We start from the raw sequence: 6,719 nt of genomic DNA on the forward strand, positions 1-6,719 counted from the left end.
GGAAGAGCCCTGCTTCTCACATGGACAACTGTATGTTGGCTGCTCAAGAGTGGGCAGCAACAAAAAACCTATTTGTATATGCTCCACAAGGGAAAACAAGGAACATAGTTTACAATGAGGTGTTATAATCACAACAGCAAGAAAGTATGTACATGATCACCTTCTTTTACGAAACTTCATTGACTTTCATATATTTATATTGACTTTCATATATTTATATTGATATACATATATATACGTGTGTTTGGGTGCGTGTGTGTATATACATCTCTATATATAAAGATGATGCGTAGTCTAGACGGCGTTTTTAGATTTCATTATTCTCTTTAACCCGGGCAACGCCGGGTATTTCTGCTAGTATATTATAAAGTATATTAAATGTTTTTTATGTCAATGCCATCTTCTACGGCATTAGCAGTGTGCATTTATATTATTTAAGGTTATTTCTACAGATATTCAATAGAAATTATAGCCAGCATTGATTTTTACTATTGTGTTTCATGTACGAGACAGCAGATGTAAACAAACAATGAGATCAAAGATGAAAAATGGGTAATGGGTGTATATGCCATATTTCTGGGGTTTAATCCCGCATGCTTAAACCCCCGAAATATGGCTTATACACCCATTACCCATTTTTCATCTTTGATTTCATTGTTTGTTTACATCTGACATATCGTACATAAAACACAATAGCAAAAATCAATGCTGGCTATAATTTCTCTAGAATATCTGTAGAAATAATCTAATAATGATTAATATTAATACACTTAGGCCAAATGGTCATCTGAAGGTAGAGGTAAAGAACATGAGAAAAAGAGAAGTGTTAACAATGTGCAGTGGGGTGGAGAAGGAAAACTTATTACATGGTTAAAAAGTTAGCTGAAGAGAAAGGTAGATGGAGAGAGATAGACAGGGGAGGCAATTACATTGAGAGAGAGAGAGAGTGAGAGAAAGGCAGATAGTAGTAGTGGTGGTGGTGGTGTATTGATAGTGTAAAGTATTTTTTTTAATTGAACTATTTTTTTTTATAGCAACTACTGCTTAAAGCATGCACATGAGTGTAATTATTTATCGTCTGCTCACTTTAAAAATTGAACCCAAGAAAGGATGTGGAGATATAGAGCATGGAGCAGAGAGGAACAGCAAGAAAATATTAAAAAATGAAGAAAAAGACAACACCAACGGAGACATGAGGAAATTAATGTAGACAAACATGAAAAATGTTTAAAGCTAAACTATGAATACTAAAAAACTGCAAATCATCCTTCCTTTCTTAAATAGGTCCTCTTAATTTTTTCCATTCCATGGAATTTCCACAGGTCCCACTAGTATGGGTGTGTTGTGACGCCTTTATAGCAGACGATATTTTCGGAGTTTCTATCCACGCATGCGCAGGGACTAGTTCCGGTAGGAATACAGGAAGAGTCTCATGCACATGCGTGGTCATTCGATATCCAAGCTTCGGGCGGATTTTCATCCTCTTTCTCACTGGCCGACGAAGGGCCTAGACGTCGTCAACAGCCACTCTCCAACATTCCAACTATGGAGCTACACAAATAACCATGCAACTTCATTGACGGCGTCTCAGTAACCAAAGGGCGAAGTGCTGCCGAATTCTATTGTAATAAATATTGTTGTGTTGATAGTTCAGAATCTGCGTTCCGTTGTTTCTTCAAGAAGTTAATGTATGGAAGCGGAGTACACCTAATGGTGTATAACCACTTCCCTACAATTGGTGACCCCCGACGTGATTCGGTTCAACCAATTTCCCTACAATTGGTGACCCCGACTTGATTCGGTATAACCACTTCCCTACAGGTGTAATGGAATATAGAAAGTTGAGTATAATTACTTAGGAACTGGGTTGATATTTTCTATAATCTTTATTCATACATTTTATTATTATTAGTATTATTGTTAAACTAAACATGGAAAGATGATGTAATATTGGCAGTTGAGACAAACTCAAATTCAGCAATGGATTTAGAGCTATCCTTTTAGAGTTATGTAAAAGAGTTCTTGCAAAGCCACTATAGTTTCTTTTGTAAAGTTTTTCTGCTTGTGGTAAACTTTACAAAATATTAAAAGAAGATATAATATGTCCTGTCTATAACAGAATAAATGCTAAAAATTACAGGTCTATCTCTCTGACCTCACATTTTAGTAAGATGATGAAATATGTTATAGAAGAAGACTAATCACAATTCTAGAAAAAAGTTAGCTTGTTCATCAAAATGATACATAACTTCAGTGCAGAGAAGAGCTGACTCTCACAGCTACTACAGCATTATGACTGGGTACTGAAACAACAGCTGAACCCCTCATATGGGGATGTGATATATCTCAATTTTACCAAGGCCTTTGACAAAGTTAACCATGGGATGATATGTCCTTGGTATCACAGGAAAACTAGGGGAGTGACTGGGGAGACATTAATACTAAGTGAAGTCCCTCAGGAAACTACTGGGACCCTAGTACTGTTTATAGTGGCTCTCTCAGACATGCCCTCAGCCATACAGTCAGCCACTCTCACCAGCTAATTGCAAGCAGTCAAGGACTGCGACAACATCCTGAAACTACAGCAAGATCTGAATGCAATATACAAGACTCTACTGTCAGCTGACAAACAAACTGCAATCAGAATATACAGAACCAATGGGTAGCACAATCCCAGAGTCAGCAGCACAATGCAAAGCATCAAACTAACAATGAAACTCAAGGCAGCCCAATGCCACTACACAAAATTATTGACCCCGTTCAACTTCAACATGCTATAAGAACTAGGACACTACTCCCTAGAGATAAAACACAAAAAATATGTAGTGATATGTGTGTGTGTGTAAGAACCTAAAAGGTTTAGCTCCCAACTTTGGGATTGAAAGATCTTCAAGCCACTAAACTGGACATCACTGCATAGACCTAATGATCCTGCTCTCTCCATCTAGAGTAAGAATCCAGTATTGTAACAGCTTAGATTTCAAGGGCACACAGTTTTCCAACAGTCTGCCAAGAAACCTGAGATCTGTGGGATGTAGTCATGTGTTCAAAGATCATCTGAACAAATTTTTATATAAATGTTTAGATCTACACACTGTAGGAAACAAGAGTAACACTACATTGGCAGAAACTGCTACAAAAATGGGTGTGAAATTAAAAAGCAATCATAATAAAGGCAGTGTCTCAGCAAGGTTACAGCTTCTGGCTGAAACCAGTAAATGTAAAAGTAAAAGTATACATACAAGGTCTGTCTGAAAAGTAACAGGAGTGGTGTCACAAACAATTTATTTCAATTTCAAACAACAATCTTCATGGGTTCCCCTTCAAAGTAATCTCCCTTGAGTCTAATGCACAGCATTACCGCCAAAGGTCGCAGTCACTTGTCATCACTGTCATGAGGCCCATCATTCAAAAATCATGCTTCACCACCTTGTCCCTTGTTTCCACGAGGCCCAACATTCAAAGATCATGCTACCAGCATGATTGAGTCTATTTTCCATACATTTTTAGTGTTTATTGTACATGTGCACCCCCCACACACAAAAACTATTTTCCAAGTTAACCTAACTCTGATATTGCTGCACCTCTTATGTGTCCATAGCTTACACAGGACATGTCATATGGAGTTTCTGCCTATGCCTTTTCTACATATCGATCAGGGTCATTAACCCGAAGGAATTTGTGATTTGTCCTACTTACTAAAACTTTGGTTTTTGGCTAAATTAACTCTAAGGTCCTTTGATTTTAGACCTTGCTTCCACATCTGACATTTCTTCTCTTGTTCGCTTGAATCAGCTATAAGAACAAGGTCATCAGCATAAGAACAAGGTCATCAGCATAAGAACAAGGTCATCACCAGGGGCAGCCTGACTTAAATTTCTCTGTTATTACCAGGAGGACTATGATGAACAAAAGGGGAATGAAGACTGATCCTTGGTGAACTCCTAATTGTATCTTGAATTCATCACTATATTTATTGCCAACCCTCATCTTATTGACAGTATCTCTATACATGGCTTGTACAGCTCTCACCAACCCTCCTCTATCACTAGTTTCTGCATTGACCACCAGGTAAGGGAGCAAGGAACCCTGTCAAAGGCTTTTTCCCTGTCAACAAAAGCCAAGTACAAAGGTTTATTTTTGCCTAGGTACTTCTGCAACTGCCTTACCAGAAATAGAGTATCTGTGGTGCTTCTCCCTTGCACAAAACCAAACTGCATCTCATCTAGACTAACTCTCTCCCTAATTAGTTGGCCTATGACTATCTCTGTAACTTTCATCACCTAATCCAACAATTTGATACCTCTGTAATTCAGTCTAATATATACACATCATCATCATCATCATCGTTTAACGTCCATTTTCTATGCTGGCATGGGTTGGATGATTTGACTGAGGTTTGGAGAGCCAGCAATTGCACCAGGCTCCAATCTGATCTGGCAATGTTTCTTCAGCTGGATGCCTTCCTAACATCAATCACTCTGAGTGGGTGCTTTTTACATGCCACTGGCACAGGAGCCAGTCAGGGAGGGCCTGGCATCGATCATATTTGGAAGGTGCTTTTTATGTGCCACTGACATGGGAGCTAGTGAGGCAGTCCTGGCATTGATCACATTCAGATAGTGCTTTTTACGTGCCACCAGCATGGGAGCCAGTCAGTGGGTACTGGCATCAGCCATGTTTAGATGGTGATATTTATATGTCACTGGCACAGGAGCCAGTCAGGCGAACCTGGCATCGAATATGTTCAGATGGTGCTCTTTACATGCTACCAGGACATGAGCCAGTCAGGGGGCACTGACCACAGCTATAATTTTGGTTCTACTTGACTCAACAGGTCTTCTCAAGCAATACATCGCCCAACACATCAAAGGTACTCTTAAATGGGCCGAACATGCAACACTGGCATCGGCCATGGTTGTGACCTCACTTTAGTTGCCAGGTCTTCTCAGTCACAGCATATCTCCAAAGGTCTCAGTCTCCTGCCATTGCCTCTGTGAGGCCCAATGTTTGAAGGTCATGCTTCACAAACCTATCCAATGTCTTCCTGAGTCTACCTTTTCCACAGGTTCTTTCCACAGTTAGGATGTGGCACTTCCTCATGCAGCTGTCCTCATCCATGCATAACACATGACCATACCCGTGCAGTTGTCTCTCTTGCACACCACATTTGATGCTTCTTATTCCCAACTTTTTTCTCATGGCACTTACACACTCTTGTGTAAGCACATTACACATCCAGCGGATCATACTAGCTTCATTTCTTTCAAGCCTATGCTTGTCCTCAGCACTCATGGCCCATGTTTCACTGCTGTGTAGCATGGCACTTCACACACATGCATCATACAATCTACCTTTCACTCCGAGCAAGAAGCCCTTTGTCACCAGTAGAGGTAGGAGCTTTCTGAACTTTGCCCAGGATATTCTTATTCTAGTGGCAATGTTCTCCGTGCATCCACCCCGCTTGGTCACCTGAGTAGTGGAAGCTATCAAATACTTCTAGTTTCTTCCCCTGGCATGTGATGGAATCAGTTTTCTGGGTATCTGCGGTGTGTATTGCCCCTGTGCATCTACCACAAACAAAAGCTATCTGCCCAGTTAACCTTCCTTTAATGTTACTGCACTTCTTATGCATCCATAGTTTACACTGGGTACATCTTATGGAGTTTCTACCTACACCATTTCTACAGATCAAGCAGGGCCATCTACTGAAGGGATTTGTGATGTGTTTGCCTTCCTACTTACTAGGACTTTGGTTTTTGCAACATTGACTCTAAGGCCCTTTGGTTCTAAACCTTGCTTCCACACCTGAAATTTCTTCTCTTGTTTTGGTTGTGATTCCACTATGAGAGCAAAGTCATCAGCATAGAGGAGCTCCAAGGGGCAACCTGTCATGAATTCCTCTGTTATTGCCTGAAGGACTATAATGAATAGGAGGGGACTGAGGGCTAATGCTTGGTGAACCCCTACTACTACCCGGAATTCTTTACTATACTCATTGCCGACACCTTACTAACGGCATCCCAGTACAGGGCCTGTACAGCTCTTATTAACCAATCGTCAATCCCCAGTTTCTGCATCACCCACCAGATAAGGGATTGGGGTCCCTGTCAAAGGCTTTCACGAAGTCAACAAAAGCCAAGTATAGGGGTTTATCTTTGGCTAGGTATTTCTCCTGCAGTTGCCGTACCAGGAATATAGCATCAGTGGTGCTTCTACCTGACACAAAACTGCATCTCATCTAAGCAGACTCTCTCCCTAATTAGTTGGGCTATGACCCTCTCCATGACCTTCATCACCTAATCCAGCGATTTGATACCCTGAGTTATTTCTATCTAAAGCATCACCTTTACCTTTGTAGCAGTTGACTATGGTACTGCTATGCCAGTCATTGGGTATGACTCCTTCGTGAACTACCTGATTTACAATATGGGTGACTAGGCTGTAACCCACGCCACCAGATAATTTTAAGCATCTCAGGAGTGATTTCTGATGGGCCATGGGCTTTTCCTGATGTCTTGTCCTTACTTGCTTTATTTACCAGAGTGCTATCTATCATGGTAGCTGGTCACTTTACTGGGTCAACATTTGGCAAGCTTTCCTCCTCCCATTCATTCTCCACATTCAGCGGCCTTTCATAATGGCTTCTCCAAGCCTCTTTTTTTGCAGAATCATTAAAAGCAAGTGCACCATCATCCAATTGGGCACATTTCTCTCCT

The 6,719-nt window shown here is 40.7% G+C and overlaps 1 long non-coding RNA gene across 1 annotated transcript; it reads left to right on the top strand.

The window, feature by feature from the left end:
• Window positions 1-6: 6 nt before the first annotated feature.
• On the top strand, window positions 7-1,656 carry LOC128247111 (uncharacterized). The gene is made up of 2 exons (XR_008263532.1): window positions 7-144; window positions 1,035-1,656. It is a non-coding gene; the product is annotated as an uncharacterized LOC128247111 (long non-coding RNA).
• Window positions 1,657-6,719: the final 5,063 nt, after the last annotated feature.

This window comes from Octopus bimaculoides, chromosome 2 (assembly GCF_001194135.2).
Source record: "Octopus bimaculoides isolate UCB-OBI-ISO-001 chromosome 2, ASM119413v2, whole genome shotgun sequence".
Classification (NCBI taxonomy): domain Eukaryota; kingdom Metazoa; phylum Mollusca; class Cephalopoda; order Octopoda; family Octopodidae; genus Octopus; species Octopus bimaculoides.